The sequence below is a fragment of the Sciurus vulgaris genome, assembly GCF_902686455.1.
Source record: "Sciurus vulgaris genome assembly, chromosome: 5".
Taxonomy (NCBI): Eukaryota; Metazoa; Chordata; class Mammalia; order Rodentia; family Sciuridae; genus Sciurus; species Sciurus vulgaris.
Window position 1 is genome coordinate 54,534,002 of NC_136465.1, and position 18,199 is coordinate 54,552,200.

An 18,199-nucleotide genomic window follows, 5' to 3' on the forward strand; every position below is an offset into this window, starting at 1 on the left:
AACAAATCTAGATGTTACATCAATAAAACTCAATGACAGCATGGCAGAAGAAATGACAGAAAAGGAGTTCAGAATGTACATAATTAAAATGATCAGAGAAGCAAACGATGAGATGAAAGAGCAAATTCATGCACTGAATGATGAGATGAAAGAGCAAATGCAGGCATTGAATGATCGCACCAATCGACAGTTAAAAGAGCAAATACAGGAAGCAAAAGATCATTTCAATAAAGAGTTAGAGATATTGAAAAAAAACCAAACACAAATCCTTGACATGAAGGAAACAATAAACCAAATTAAGAACTCCATAGAAAGCATATCCAGTAGGATAGAACACCTGGAAGACAGAACCTCAGACATTGAACACAAAATATTTAACCTTGAAAACAAAGATGAACAAACAGAGAAGATGGTAAGAAGTCATGAACAGAATTTCAAAGAACTATGGGATATCATGAAAAGGCCAAATTTAAGAATTATTGGGATTGAGGAAGGCTTAGAGAAACAAACCAAAGGAATGAAAAATCTATTCAATGAAATAATATCAGAAAATTTCCCCAATCTGAAGAATGAAATGGAAAATCAAGTTCAAGAGGCTTATAGGACTCAAAATACACAAAATTACAACAGACCCACACCAAGGCACATTATAATGAAAAGACCTAACATACAAAATAAAAGAATTTTAAAGGCTGTGAGAGAAAATAACCAAATTACATTCAGGGGGAAACCAATACGGATACCAACAGATTTTTCAATCCAGACCCTAAAAGCTAGAAGGGCCTGGAACAACATTTTTCAAGCCCTGAAAGAAAATGGATGCCAACCAAGAATTTTTTTTTTTTTTTGTGATGTTAAATTCATTCCTGTTTTCAAATATATTTTATTTTAATTAAAAATCATAAATTTACATAGGGCAATGTTGTTTGATTCATTCTGTTATTTTTTCCTTCCCCCCTCCCCTCCCACCCCTCTTTTCCCTCTATACATTTCTTTCTTCCTCCATTCTTACCACCCTCCTTATCCCTAACCCTAAACCTAACCCTAACCCTAACACTAACCCATCCTACCCCCCGATATGTCCTCATCCGCTTATCAGCGAGATCATTCGTCTTTTAGTTTTTTGAGATTGGCTTATCTCACTTAGCATGATATCCTCCAATTTTATCCATTTGCCTGCGAATGCCATAATTTTGTCATTCCTCATGGTGGAGTAATATTCCATTGTATATATATGCTACAGTTTCTTTATCCATTCATCAACTGAAGAGCATCAGGGTTGGTTCCACAATCTGGCTATAGTGAATTGAGCAGCTATGAACATTGATGTGGCTGTATCTCTGTAGTATGCTGATTTTAAGTCCTTTGGGTATAGGCCAAGGAGTGGGATAGCTGGGTCAAATGGTGGTTCCATTCCAAGCTTTCTGAGGAATCTCCATACTGCTTTCCAGAGTGGCTGCACTAGTTTACAACCCCACCAGGAATGTATGAGTGTACCTTTTTCCCCACATCCTCGCCAACACCTATTGTTGCTTATGTTCTTGATAATCGCCATTCTAATTGGGGTGAGATGAAATCTTAGGGTAGTTTTGATTTGCATTTCTCTTATTACTAGAGATGTTGAACATTTTTTCATGTATCTGTTGATTGCTTGTACATCTTCTTCTGTGAAGTGTCTGTTCATTTCCTTAGCCCATTTGTTGATTGGATTATTTGTATTCTTGGTGTAGAGTTTTTTGAGTTCTTTATAGATTCGGGATATTAGCGCTCTAACTGAAGTATGAGTGGCAAAGATATTCTCCCACTCTGTAGGCTCTCTCTTCACATTACTGATAGTTTCCTTTGCTGAGAGAAAGCTTTTTAGTTTGAATCTATCCCAGTTGTTTATTCTTGCTTTTATTACTTGGGCTATGGGAGTCCTGTTGAGGAAGTCTGCTCCTAAGCCAACAAGTTGAAGTTTTGGACCTACTTTTTCTTCTATAAGATGCAGGGTATCTGGTCTGATTCCGAGGTCCTTGATCCATTGTGAGTTGAGTTTTGTGCAGGGTGAGAGATAGGGGTTTAATTTCATTCTGTGGCATATGGATTTCCAATTCTTCCAGCACCATTTGTTGAAGAAGCTATCTTTTCTCCTTTGCATATTTTTGGCACCTTTGTCTAGTATGAGAAAATTGTATTTATTTGGGTTTGTGTCTGTGTCCTCTATTCTGTACCATTGATCTACCTGTCTATTTTAGTACCAATACCATGCCGTTTTTGTTACTATTTCTTTGTAATACAGTTGAAGATTTGGTATTGCTTCGCTCTTTCTACTGAGGATTGCTTTAGATATTCTGGGTTTCTTATTCTTCCAGATGAATTTCATAATTGCTTGCTCTATTTCTGTAAGGTACATCATTGGGATTTTAATTGTAATTGCATTGAATCTATATAGCACTTTTGGTAGTATTGCCATTTTGACAATATTAATTCTTCCTATCCATGAACATGGGAGATCTTTCCATCTTCTAAGGTGTTCTTTAATTTCTTTCTTTAGTGTTCTGGAGTTCTCACTGTACAGGTCTTTCACCGCTTTTGTGAGATTGATTCCCAAGTATTTTATTTTTTTGATGCTATTGTGAATGGGGTAGTTTTCCTAATTTCTCTTTCTGAAGATTCATCACTTACATATAGAAATGCATTGGATTTATGAGCATTGATCTTATAACCTGCTACTTTACTAAATTCACTTATGAGTTCTAAGAGTTTTCTGGTGGAATTTCCAGGTTCCTCTAAATATATAATCATGTCATCAGTGAACAGGGATAGTTTCAGTTCCTCTTTTCCAATTCGTATCCCTTTAATTTCTTTGGTTTGTCTAATTGCTCTGGCTAGAGTCTCAAGAATAATGTTGAATACAAGTGGTGAAAGAGGGCATCCCTGCCTTATTCCAGTTTTTAGGGGGAATGTTTTCAGTTTTTCACCATTTAGAATGATATTGGCCATGGGCTTAGCATAGATGGCCTTCACAATGTTAAGGAATGATCCCACTACCCCAATTTTTTCTAGTGTTTTGAGCATGAAGGGATGCTGTATTTTATTGAATGCTTTTTCTGCATCTATTGAAATAATCATGTGATTCTTAACTTTTAGTCTGTTGATATGGTGAATGACATTTATTGATTTCCAGATGTTGAACCAACCTTGCATCCCTGGGATGAAACCCACTTGATCGTGGTGCACTATCTTTTTAATATGTTTTTGTATGCGATTTGCTAAAATTTAGTTGAGAATTTTTGCGTCGATGTTCATTAAGGATATTGATCTGAAATTTTCTTTCCTCGATGTATCTCTGTCTGGTTTAGGTATCAGGGTGATATTGGCTTTATAGAATGAGTTTGGGAGGATTCCCTCCTCTTCTATTTTATGGAATACTTTGAGAAGTATTGGAATGAGCTCTTCTTTAAAGGTTTAGTAGAACTCGGCTGGGAACCCATCTGGTCCCGGACTTTTCTTTGTTGGTAGGCTTTTGATGACCTCTTCTATTTCATTGCTTGAAATTGATTAATTTAAGTTGTGTATGTCTTCCTTGTTCAGTTTAGGTAATTCATATGGCTCTAGAAACTTCTTGATGTCTTCAAGGTTTTCTGTTTTGTTGGATTATAGATTTTCAAGATAGCTTCTAATTATGTTTTGTATTTCACTCGTGTCTGTTGTGATATTTCCTTGTTCATTCCGAATTTTAGTAATTTGAGTTTTCTCCCTCTTTCTCTTTGTTAGCGTGGCTAAGGGTTTATCAATTTTGTTTATTTTTTCAAAGAACCAACTATTTATCTTGTTAATTTTTCCAATTGTTTCTTTTGTTTCAATTTCTTTGATTTCGGCTCTGATTTTAACTATTTCCTGTCTTCTACTACTTTTGGTGTTGGTCTGCTTTTCTTTTTCTAGGGCTTTGAGCTGTAATGTTAAATCATTTATTTGTTGATTTCTACTTCTTTTGTTGAATGCGCCCCATGAAATAAATCTTCCTCTCAGTACTGCTTTCATAGTGTCCCAGAGATTTTGATATGATCTGTCTTTGTTCTCATTTACTTCTAAGAATTTTTTAATTTCCCTCCTGATGTCTTCTGTTATCCATTCATCATATAATAGTGTATTATTTAATCTCCAAGCATTGGAGAAGTTTCTGGTTTTTATTCTGTCATTTATTTCTAATTTCAGTCCATTATGATCTAATAGAGTACAAGGTAGTATCTCTATCTTCTTGTATTTGCTAACAGTAGCTTTGTGGCATAAAACATGGTCTATTTTAGAGAAGGATCCATGTGCTGCTGAGAAGAAAGTGTATTCGTTCTTTGTTGGATGGTGTATTCTATATAAGTTGGTTAAGTCTAAATTGTTGATTCTGTTATTGAGATCTATGGTTTCTTTATTCAATTTTTGTTTGGATGATTTATCCATTGGTGAGAGAAGCATGTTAAAATCACCTAGTATTATTGTGTTGTGGTCTATTTGATTTCTGGAATTGAGAAGGATTTGTTTGACGTACATGGATGAGCCAATGTTCGGGGCATAGATATTTGTGATTGTTATGTCTTGCTGATTTATGCTTCCCTTAAGCAGTATGTAATGTCCTTCTTTATCCCTTCTGACTACTTTTGGCTTGAAGTCCACATTATCTGAAATGAGGATGGATACTCCAGCTTTTTTGCTGTGTCCGTGTGCATGGTATGTTTTTTCCCATCCTTTCACCTTTAGTCTATGGGTACCTCTTTCTATGAGACGGGTCTCTTGCAGGCAGCATATTGTTGGATTTTTCTTTTTAATCTAATCTGTCAGTCTATGTCTTTTGATTGATGAATTCAGGCCATTAACATTCACAGTTATTATTGTGATATGATTTTTATTCCTAGTCATTGGACTCATTTTTGTTTTTTGACATGATTTGGTTTCTCCTTTATTTGGCTATTCCTTTAGGCCAGTTCCTCCCGTTGCTGATTTTCATCATTGTTTTTCATCTCTTCCTCATGGAATATTTTGCTGAGTATGTTCTGTAATGCCAGCTTTCTTTTTGTAAATTCCTTTAGCTTTTGTTTATCATGGAAGGATCTTATCTCATTGTCAAATCTGAAAGTAAGTTTTGCTGGGTATAAAATTCTTGGTTGGCATCCATTTTCTTTCAGGACTTGGTAAATGTTGTTCCAGGCCCTTCTAGTTTTTAGGGTCTGGATTGAAAAATCTGCTGATATTCTTATTGGTTTCCCTCTGAATGTAATCTGATTCTTTTCTCTTGCGGCCTTTAAAATTCTGTCTTTATTTTGAATGTTAGGTATTTTCATAATAATGTGCCTTGGTGTAGGTCTGTTGTAATTTTGCATATTTGGAGTCTTATAAGGCTCTTGTACTTGGTTTTCCATTTCATTCTTCACACTTGGAAAATTTTCTGATATTATTTCATTGAATAGATTTTTCATTCCTTTGGTTTGTTTCTCTAAGCCTTCCTCAATCCCAATAATTCTTAAATTTGGCCTTTTCATGATATCCCATAGTTCTTTGAGATTCTGTTCATGATTTCTTACCATCTTCTCTGTTTGGTCAACCTTATTTTCAAGATTAAATATTTTGTCTTCAATATCTGAGGTTCTGTCTTCCAGGTGATCTATCCTATTGTTTATGCTTTCCATGGCGTTTTTAACTTGGTTTATCGTTTCCTTCATTTCAAGGATTTCCGTTTGGTTTTTTTTCAGTATCTCTAACTCTTTATTGAAATGCTCTTTTGCTTCCCTTATTTGTTCTTTTAACTGTTGATTAGTGCGTTCATTTAATGCCTGAATTTGTTCTTTCATCTCCTCGTTTGCTTCCCTGATTGTTTTAATTATGTACATTCTGAACTCCCTTTCGGACATTTCTTCTGCTGTGCTGTCATTGGGTTTTATTGATATAGTATCTAGGTTTGTTTCGGACATTTTCTTCCCTTGTTTTCTCATATTGGTCAGATGTCAGTGGGACTCTGTGATATTGTAGATTTCCGCTATTGGCTTATAGTGACCCTGTACATTTCCAGTGTATCACCTACCAGCCTTCAGTAGCCAGAAGTCTTGGATTAATTTGATAATGCAGTGCTTCCGAAGAACGCTGCCCCTAGCCCGCTACTGGTTCCAGGGAGAGAGACCTGGAGAGGTCTCTTGCTGCCCAGCCCTGGTCCCAGAGGCTGGTTGTAGGTCGGAGGTCTCCACTGGCTTGGGGACTTGTGGCTGGCTCTGTGTAGACAGGCTCTCACTGGGCGGTTTGCCCCGAGAAGCTAGCCTAGAGAGGCGCTTCCTGCCAGAGGGGGCTGGGCTGCTTGGGGAAGTCCCTGTCGCCTTGTGCTGGTCACTGAAGCAACCTGCAGGCGGGCCGGAGCTGGCAGCAGGGCGGGCCGGAGCTGGCCGCGCTGCTTCTGTGCAGAAGGGCTCTCACTGGGGGGACTGCTCCGCGAGGTTGGAGGATCTGTCCCTGTTGGAGGAGCCCACCGCCAGACTGCACAGAGCTGCCTGGGGGAGATGCTATCTGCCCTGTCCCACTCTAATAAGCCACTCAAATCCGGGCCTGCCGCGCAGCTGAGCTTCGCTGGGTGGGGGAGACTCACCCCGTGGTTCTATTTTAGTCCAAGTCTCTCAATGCCTCCCCTTCTTGAATCCTGGGTTCTGGGGCGACTGGAGATGCAGTCACCCTCTAGTCCGCCATCTTGGATTGCCCCATGAAAAAAGCCTCAACCAAGAATCTTATACCCAGCAAAAGTTACCTTCAAATTTGACGATGAAATAAAATCCTTCCATAATAAACAAAAGCTAAAAGAATTTACAAAAAGAAAGCCAGCACTACAGAACATTCTCAGCAAAATATTCCATGAGGAAGAGATGAAAAACAAAGAAGCAAATCAGCAAAGGGAGGAATTATCCTAAAGGAATTGTCAAATAAAGGAGGAACCAAGTCGTGTCAAATAAATAAATAAATAAAATTTAAAAAATGAACCAAATGACCGGGAATCCAAATCATATCTCAATAATAACCCTGAATGTTAATGGCCTGAATTCATCAATCAAAAGACATAGACTGGCAGATTGGATTAAAAAGAAAGATCCAACAATATGTTGCCTGCAAGAGACTCACCTCATAGAAAAAGATACCCATAGACTAAAGGTGAAAGGATGGGGAAAAACATACCATGCACATGGACTCAGCAAAAAAGCTGGAGTATCCATCCTCATTTCAGATAATGTGGACTTCCAGCCAAAGTTAGTCAGAAGGGATAAAGAAGGACATTTCATACTGCTTAAGGGAAGCATAAATCAGCAAGATATAACAATCATAAACATCTATGCCCCAACCAGTGGTTCATCCATGTATGTCAAACAAATCCTTCTCAATTTCAGAAACCAAATAGACCATAACACAATAATACTAGGTGATTTTAACATGCCTCTCTCACCAATGGACAGATCTTCCAAACAAAAATTGAACAAAGAAACCATAGATCTCAATAACACAATCAATAATTTAGACTTAACGGACATTTATAGAATATACCATTCAACCAAGAGCGAATACACTTTCTTCTCAGCAGCACATGGATCCTTCTCTAAAATAGACCATATATTATGCCACAAAGCTAATCTTAGCAAATACAAGAAGATAGAGACACTACCTTGTATTCTATCACATCATAATGGATTGAAGTTAGAAATAAATGAAAGAATAAAAAACAGAAACTATTCCAACATCTGGAGATTAAACAATATGCTATTATATGATGAATGGATAACGGAAGATATTAGGAAGGAAATTAAAAAATTCTTACAGGTAAATGCGAACCAAGAAACATCATATCAAAATCTCTGGGACACCATGAAAGCAGTACTTAGAGGGAAATTTATTTCATGGAGCACATTTAATAAAAGAAGTAAAACTCAACAAATAAATGACCTAACACTACAGGTCAAAGCCCTAGAAAAAGAAGAACAGACCAGCACCAAAAGTAGTAGAAGACAGAAAATAGTTAAACTCAGAGCTGAAATCAATGAAATTGAAACAAAAGAAACAATACAAAAAATTGACAAAATAAATAGTTGGTTCTTCGAAAAAATAAAATTGATAAACCTTTAGCCACACTAACAAAGAAAAGACAAGAGAAAACCCAAATCACTAAAATTCGGAATGAACAAGGAAATATCACAACAGACAGGATTGAAATACAAAACATAATTAGAAGCTATTTTGAAAATCTATACTCCAAAAAAATAGAAAATTTCGAAGACATCAATAGGTTTCTAGAGACAAATGAATTGCCTAAACTGAACGAGGAGGACATAAACAATTTAAATAGACCAATTTCAAGTACTGAAATAATAGAAGTCATCAAAAGCCTACCAACAAAGAAAAGTCCGGGACCAGATGGGTTCTCAGCCAAGTTCTACAAAACCTTTAAAGAAGAACTCATTCCAATACTTCTCAAAGTATTCTATAAAATAGAAGAGGAGGGAACCCTCCCAAACTCATTCTATGAAGCCAATATCACACTGATACCTAAACCAGATAGAGATACATCGAGGAAAGAAAATTTCAGATCAATATCCTTAATGAACATTGATGCAAAAATTCTCAACAAAATTTTAGCAAATCGCATACAAAAACATATTAAAAAGATAGTGCACCATGATCAAGTGGGTTTCATCCCAGGGATGCAAGGTTGGTTCAACATCAGGAAATCAATAAATGTAATTCACCATATCAATAGACTTAAAGTCAAGAATCACATGATTATTTCAATAGATGCAGAAAAAGCATTTGATAAAATACAGTATCCCTTCATGCTCAAAACACTAGAAAAAAATAGGGATAGTGGGAACATTCCTTAACATTGTAAAGGCCATCTACGCTAAGCCCATGGCCAATATCATTCTAAATGGTGAAAAACTGAAAGCATTCCCCCTAAAAACTGGAACAAGGCAGGGATGCCCTCTTTCACTACTTCTATTCAACATCGTTCTTGAGACTCTAGCCAGAGCAATTAGACAAACCAAAGAAATTAAAGGGATACGAATTGGAAAAGAAGAACTCAAACTATCCCTGTTCACTGATGACATGATTATATATTTAGAGGAACCTGGAAATTCCACCAGAAAACTCTTAGAACTCATAAGTGAATTTAGTAAAGTAGCAGGTTACAAGATCAATGCTCATAAATCCAATGCATTTTCATACATAAGTGATGAATCTTCAGAAAGAGAAATTAGGAAAACTACCCTATTCACAATAGCCTCGAAAAAAATAAAATACTTGGGAATCAATCTCACAAAAGAAGTGAAAGACCTCTACAGTGAGAACTCCAGAACACTAAAGAAAGAAATTAAAGAAAACCTTAAAAGATGGAAAGATCTCCCATGTTCTTGGATAGGAAGAATTAATATTGTCAAAATGGCCATACTACCTAAAGTGCTATACAAATTCAATGCAATTCCAATTAAAATCCCAATGATGTACCTTACAGAAATAGAGCAAGCAATCATGAAATTCATCTGGAAGAATAAGAAACCCAGAATAGCTAAAGCAATCCTTAGCAGGAAGAGTGAAACAGGGGGTATTGCAATACCAGATCTTCAACTCTACTACAAAGCAATAGTAACAAAAACGGCATGGTATTGGTTCCAAAATAGACAGGTAGATCAATGGTACAGAATAGAGGACACGGACACAAACCCAAATAAATACAGTTTTCTCATACTAGACAAAGGTGCCAAAAATATGCAATGGAGAAAAGATAGCCTCTTCAACAAATGGTGCTGGGAGAATTGGAAATCCATATGCAACAGAATGAAACTAAACCCATATCTCTCACCATGAATGAAACTAAACTCAAAATGGATTAAGGACCTCGGAATCAGACCAGAGACCCTACAGATTATAGAAGAAAAAGTAGGTCCAGATCTTCAACATATCGGTTTAGGACCAGACTTCCTTAACAGGACTCCCATAGCACAAGAAATAAAAGCAAGAATCAATAACTGGGATAGGTTTAAACTAAAAAGCTTTCTCTCAGCAAAGGAAACTATCAGCAATGCCAAGAAAGAGCCTACAGAGTGGGAGAAAATCTTTGCCAATCATACTCCAGATAGAGCACTAATCTCCAGAATCTATAAAGAACTCAAAAAACTCTACACCAAGAATACAAATAACCCAATCAACAAATGGGCTAAGGAAATGAATAGACACTTCACAGAAGAAGATCTACAAGCAATCAACAAACATATGGAAAAATGTTCAACATCTCTAGTAATAAGAGAAATGCAAATCAAAACCACCCTAAGATTCCATCTCACCCCAATTAGAATGGCAATTATCAAGAACATAAGCAACAATAGGTGTTGGCAAGGATGTGGGGAGAAAGGTACACTCATACATTGCTGGTGAGACTGCAAATTAGTGCAGCCACTCTGGAAAGCAGTGTGGAGATTCCTTTGAAAACTTGGAATGGAACCACCATTTGACCCAGCTGTCCCACTCCTTGGCCTGTTCCCAAGGGACTTAAAATCAGCATACTACAGAGATTCAGCCACATCAATGTTCATAGCTGCTCAATTCACAATAGCCACACTGTGGAACCAACCTAGATGTCCTTCAATTGATGAATGGATAAAGAAACTGTGGTATATATATACAATGGAATATTACTGAGCCATAAAGAATGATAAAATTATGGCATTTGCAGGCAAATGGACGAAATTAGAGAATATCATGCTAAGTGAGATAAGCCAATCTCAAAAAGCCAAAGGACGAATGATATCGCTAATAAGTGGATGAGGACACATAATGGGGGGAGGGAAGGGTTAGTGTTAGGGTTAGAGTTAGGGTTAGGGAGGGTGGTAAGAATGGAGGAAGGAAGTACTATATAGAGGAAAAAGAGGGGTGGGAGGGGTGGGGGGAAGGGAAAAAATAACAGAATGAATCAAACAACATTACTCTATGTAAATTTATGATTACACAAAGGGTATGCCTTTACGCCATGTACTATCAGAGAAACATCATGTATCCCATTTGTTTACAATAAAAAAAGTAAAATAAACAAAGTGAATAGATGGTCTACATACATTCACCATTCATAAATACAGAATTCATTACTTCAGAAGGAACATACATTTCTACATGTTTACATCTAAGTATATAAAGAAAAACTGTAAAAGTTCCACCAAATTGATAAACATAGTAGTTATCTTTAAAATGGCAGTAAAACTGACAACCAATAGGGATGATAAGGGTAGCCTCTTTTTGTCTTTATAAATTTATTCATATATTGCTAAATAAAAATTCTTATGCAGTTAAGAACTGTAAGTTGAAGGGGCTGGGGATGTAGCTCAGTTGGTAGAGTGCTTGCCTCACAAGCACAAGGCCCTGGGTTCATAATCCCCAGCACCGCAAAAAAAAAAAAAAAAAAAAAAAAAAAAGAAAGAAAACTGTAATTTGCAGTAACAGAGCCCAGAAACCTATATCTTTTTTAATTCCCAGAGGTTATTCTGATACAAAGCCAAACTCTAGATTCACTATTGCTTTTTGAGAACAGGTTGATGTATAAAGAAGTATGTCACTTCACAATCTAGCAGTTATCATAGTTTTTACACTAAAGCTAAACCAAAGCTCAGAATCCTTCTCTATATAACACTGGACATAGTCCTTGCCACTCCAAATAATACTCTGTGTTCCTTGCAAATCCCACCTTTTCTCTTCCTCTACTTGCTCTGAAGAATACATATGAATTCAGGCAACATTTCTTTGCCAAGATGCCAACTATCTCTGTACATGAAGGATATCACCTAGATGCTTATGTTGAAGTGTAAGTTATATGTAACTACAGAGCAAGACATTCTGATTGCCATTTTTAAAATTTTTATTCATAAGAGAGACATTTAAACTTCTACTGAAAATGCCAGTTCCAAACTTCTACATGATCCATTTAGCTGAGGGATCTTGCTCAGCAATTTGGAGATGACATCTTCACATTAATTCCCTCTTCCCACCAATCCCTTGACAGTCTGTAATCTGCTTCCTATCTCTCTGGATTTACCTAGTCTGAATATTTAATATTAATTCAATCATACAAAATAGGATATTTTATACCTGGCTTCTTTCATGTGCATAATGTTTTTAAGGTCCATTCATGTTGCAGCATATATCATGAATATCATTCCTTTGTATGACTAAATAATATTCTATTATGTGTATGTATTGAAGTCTGTTTATCCACTCATCAATTTATGAACACTTGGGTTGTTTCCAACTGTTGGCAATTATGAATAATGCTGCTGTAAACATTTGTGTGCAAGATTTTATGTGGACAAATGTTTTCATTTCTCTTGGGTGTATACCTAGGAGAGAAACTGTTGAGTCAATAGTACAGGTATGTTTATTTCTCTCCCCAACTATAAGGACAATATTATTTCAAAAAGAAATGGAGGGGATGAGGCTCAGTGGCAGAGCACTTGCCAAGCATGGCCCTAATCCACCGAACTACAAAAAGACATGGAATAATGTTAAATGTTCCTCTGATAAATAAGAGTTTATTCATATATTTAAAATTTGTATGTTAGTCAACATTAACTAATATTTGTTCTTAGTTGGATAAATTCAAGTGAGTAACCTAACAGTCTTTCAAAATTTTATTAAAGGCTGATAATAAAAAGCATGAAAATCATTTTTTTGGAGGACCCGATTCATTGTGTTGTGTGGTATATACCAAACTCTACCTTGCTTCCTTTCTTCCCTCTTCCCCCCCCTCCCTCTCACTCTCTTTTTCTATCAATACGAATCGTTTCTATAAGTGCTAGGCACTTTTCTAGGTACTAAGTATACCAAATTAAAAAAAAAAAAAAAAAAAAACCTGCCATGATGTAACTTAAAAGCAATAACAATGTGATGAGTACTATGGATACTCATAGCAATAACTCTTAAAATGCATGAGGAAAAAAAAAAGACCTAATTTTAAAATGGTCTAAGAACTCGAATAGACATTTCTCCAAATAAAATATGCATAAAATATGCAAACAGTAAATAAACACACATGATAGCACCTCACATATCATTATTATAACTGTTAAAAAATGGCAAGTAAGATTGATGAGAATGTACAGAAATTAGAACCCCTGTGCACTGTTAATAGAAACCTAAAATGATGCCACCACTATTGAAAACAAAAAACTAAAGATGGAATTATCAAATGGTCCAGCTTTTCCACTTTTAAGTATATACTCAAAAGAAATAAAAGGGGATTCAAAGACACACTCAAGTTCTTAGCAGCCTTATTCATAATAATCCAAAGATAGAAGCAACCCCATGTCAATCAAAGGATAAATGAATAAACGAAGGTGATATATATTAAAGTTGAATATTACTTGGCCTTAAAAGTAGGAGATTGTGACACATGCTACAACATGGTAGAACCCTAAGAATATTATGCTAAGAGAAATAAGCCAAATTCAAAATGACAAATACTACATGATTCCAATTATATGAATGCAAAAGTTGTTAGAATCAAAACTGAGTCATGTGTCAACCCTAAGCAAAAAAATAAAATAAAATAAGGCTGGGAGACTATGAAGAAAGAGTTCTTATACATGATTGTCTGATAGAAGCTATCACCAAAGGGAGAACCACAAGCTTGCAGAGAAGTCATCCAATCTTATACAAAAATACTTCTACAAGGACAAGTGTCCAGCAGTTATTTGTTCAACACTGAACCGATGCCACTCCTATCATTAGTCATTGTTACCAAAGATTACTGTTTTGAAATAATTGATGTAGTGTGCTTCCTTTTCTCCTTTGAAAACATCCTCTTGCCTCAATTTCTTTGAATATACCCATATTTTGCTATGACATGCATATTCCCATTGTGGTACTCTGCTATTCCCATATAAACATCAGTATTTAGTCAATCACTCTGTTTTTTGCTTAGGTTGACATGTGGTACCTAGAATACTCAAATTCATACAGACAGAAAATAAAATAGTGCTTGCCAGGGGTTGGGGGAAGAGAGAGTGGGGAGTTAGTGTTTAATATATACTGAGTTTCAGCTTGGGAAGTTAAAAAAGTTTTGCAGATAGATGATGGATACACACAGTGTAAATGTACTCAATGCCACTGAACTTTACACTTAAAGATAGCTAAAATGGTAAATTGGGTATTATGTGTATTATGTGTACTATATTTTTACCACAATTTTTAGTTTTTTGCTTACTGATGACAGAGTTTTAGTTGTACAAGATGAAAAGACTTCTAGAGATGGGCTGAATTATGTGAATGTACTAGATACCACAACACTATACATTTAAATATGGTTAAGATACAAAAGATACGGGATATAGGGTTAATGCACAATGCCAACTCCTTTCCAATAAACTGGTAACAAGTGGAATTTGAAATTAAAAGCCCATTGCCATTTACATTGACACCCCCACACACAAAATGGAAAACGTAGGTATAAGTGTAAAAACAATATATAAGATCCATATGAAGCCAACTATAAAGTTTTGATGAAAGATATCAAAGACTAACTAAATAAACAAAGGAATAATCAATCTGTTCAGGGATAAAAAGAGGTGACACTGTTAGGATGTCAATTCTTCCCAACTTGGTCTACAGTTCCACAATTTATTTTGAGGATAGCAACAAAATTGTTCTAAAGTTTACATGAATAGGCAAAAGACCCAAAATAATCAACTTAATATTGAAGAACAGTGAGAGGACTGACATTATTTGGACCTCAAGACTTAAAGCATTCAATACAATATGGTACTGGAGAAAGAACTGGAAATTAGAGCATGGGACAGAAAAACAAAGAAAAACCCAGAATGAGAACCACGTAAAAAAACTGATCTTTGACAAAGGAGCAAAGGCAATATGATGAGGCAATTATTAAATAAATAAATGATGCTGAAACATTAAAAAAAAGAAAAGGATTCTGTTCATTACCTTAAAGACCTTTCAAAAATTAACTCGAAATGGATTAGATCTAAATGCAAAATGCAAAGCTACAAAATTCCTAAAAGATAGCAAAGAGAAAAATGTAGAGGACCTTGAGTCTGGTGATGATTTTTTTAGATACATAACCAAAGGTAAGAAATTATTCATAAACTGCACTTAATTAAAATTGAAAACTTCTCTGCAAAAACAAAAACAATGATCCCATTTTAAAAGAGGCAAATGACCTGAATATGCATGCCTCAAAAAATGATATACAGGTGGCCAACAAGTATGTGTAAAAAATTCTCAGTGTTACAAATCATGAGAAAAATGCAAATCAAAATGACAACCATCATCTTGCTCTAGTTGGAATGGCTATAATCAGAAAGACAAAGCTAACAAATGGCAACAGGATGTGAAAAAAGGGTAGGAATGTAAATGAGCAAGAGTCATTATAGAGAACAATATGGAGACTCCTCAAACAACTGAAAATAGAACCACATGATCCAGCAAGCCCACTACTAGACCCACATCCAAAGGAAATTAGATCAGTGTATCAAAGGATCCCTGCATTCCCATATTTACTGCAGTACTCTCTGTTCACAATAGTCAAGTTAGGGAATCTACCAAGATGTTCATCAACAGAACAATGGATAAAGAGAATGTAGTATGTCACAATGGAATATTATCCGGGCTTAAAAGAATGAAATCCTATCATTCACAGCAACATGGGTGGAACTGGAGGACATCGTGTTAGGTAAAATAAGCCAGACACAGAAGAAGAAATACTGCATGTTCTTATTCATATATGGAAGCTAAAAATATTGATTTCATAAAAGTAGAGAGTAGGACGATGGTTACTGAATGTTAGAAAGGGCAAGGGAGAAATGTGGTAGAGGGAGGTTGGAATGTGGATGCCAAAATATAGTTACATTGGAGAAATAAGTTCATTGGAGAAATAAGTTCAAATTTCTATAGCATGACTATAAACTATAGAGTGACTATAGTTCACAACAATTTATTATATATTTTATTAGAACTAGGAGAGCTAGGTGAGGTGGCTTAGGCTGTAATCCCAGTGACTGGGGAGGCTGAGGCAGGAGGATCTAGTATTCAAAAGCCAGTCTCAGCAACTTAGTGAGGGTCTGTCTCCAATAAAATATATAAAAGGGCTGGAGATGTGGCTCAGTGGCTAAGCGCCCTCGGTTCAATCCCTGGGTATCCCCTGGTACCAAAAAAGAAAAAAAAAAAAAAACTAGGAGAGAGAAGTTAAAAGGTTAAAAGGTTACAAACACAAAGAAATGATAAATGTTTTAAGGAAATGGACATGAAAATTACTCTTACTTTATCATTGCACATTGTATACATGTATCTAATTATTACATTGTATCCCATAAATATGTTCAATTACTGTGTGTCAATTAAAAAGAAAAAAGTAAGGTAAATTCAACTAGTATTGATGATCTATCTGGTATGAAATTTCGCCTGGATCCAGTAATTCCTTTTTTTCACTATATGTCAAAGGAAATGAAATCTGCACTTCACAGAGACATCTGCAGTCCCATGCTCATGGCAGCGTTATTCATAACAGCAAAGATGTGGAACCAACTCAAGTGTTCACAACAGATGAGCGGATGAAGAACATGTGGCACACAATGAAATGCTACTTGACCGAAAAAAGGAGGAATTCTGCAACATGGGTGAACCTAGAGGACATTATGATAAATGAAATAGGCCAGACCCAGAGAGACAGTAACCACAGGCACTCAGTTATACCTGGGAATCTTTAAAAGTTGAGTTCATAGAAGCAAAAAAGCAGAATGATGGTTATCGGGCAGGGGTGGGAGGAGGACTGAGGAGATGTTGGTGGAAGGGTACAAAAATTTTAGGAATAAAACTTCCAGACATCTACAGTACGATATGGTTACTATTGTAAATAAGAGTGTACTGTATTAGCAAAAGTTTTTAAACAAAGAATGGGAGGGGATATAATGCAATGATAAAGAGCACAGAAAAATACTTTTAAACTTCAGCTCTATAAAAAACAATGCAAAGAGAATGAGAAGACAAGCCACAGATTAGGATTAAAATATTTGCAAAAAAGCACATCTGATAAAGGACTGTTATCCAAAGGACAAAAAGAACTCTGAAAAAGTCAACAGTAATTGGCATATTTTATATTCTATAATGCAACTAACCTTTTTATCAACTAACCACTTGTCAAGTTTTGGTGTAATATCCAAAGACTAGCCTCAATTATCTGAAAAGGATATCAAAATACTCCTCCCTTTTCCAAATGCATACGCTGTTTTTTTATATATATATATATATATACATCAGATGAAACATCTAGCAAGGGACTGAAAGCAGAAGATATGAGAATCTAGCTGTCTTCAAATGGGGCAGATGTTAAGGAGATTTATAAAAATGTTTACATTTTACACTATTCTATTTTTATGTAATTATTTTTAAAGTGTGATACTTATGTTAACAAATAGGTCTATTCCTTTTATTTTAAAATAATATACATTCTTGAATTTCTATTTTATTATATGACATCTGTAAAACCACATAAACAAAAAAGATTTTTGAGGATCTGAATATTTGTTAATGTGTAAAGGAATTCTGAATCCAAAAAATATGACTACCACTGCATTAAAATATTGTGTGTGCTGTATAAACTGAATGCATCCCCACAGAATTCTCACACTGAATCCTGATGTCCGGGTGTGATAGTATTGGTTGATGGTCTCTGGGAGGTGTTTAAGGTCAGATTAGGTCATACTATGGGGCCCTTATGCTGAGATTAACAGCTTTATAAGAGACACTAGAAAGCTTGATCCAGCTCTCCTTCTCCCTGCACAGAGGTCCTGCCGGAGTATACCTGTAGAAGGCGGTTGTTTATAAGCCAGGAAAAAAAAACTCACCAGAACCCAACCATGCCCATACTCTGCTCTTGGCCTTCGAGATTCCAGCACTGTGAGAAAATTAATTTCTGAATTTTCATCCATGCAGTCTATGGTATTTTGTTATGGCAGCTGCAGCTAATATTGATTGGAAATAATCCAAAAGTTCATTAATAGAAAAACTGCTAAATAAATGGGTTACTTCCAAATAATAGAACATTATTGAGATGAAGGGGGAAAGGCGCTTCATGTGCTGACACAGATAGCAAGATTCAGAACAAGGTGTAAAAAGGGAAAGAATAAAAGCATGCGTCAAAATATTTATG

At 35.8% G+C, this 18,199-nt stretch overlaps 1 protein-coding gene across 1 annotated transcript in view; it reads right to left on the reverse strand.

Annotated features, from left to right (window-relative positions):
- The window catches only part of ADAM32 (ADAM metallopeptidase domain 32), a 177,769-nt gene that overhangs the window by 156,035 nt on the left and 3,535 nt on the right, over nucleotides 1–18,199 (reverse strand). The window lies entirely within an intron of this gene.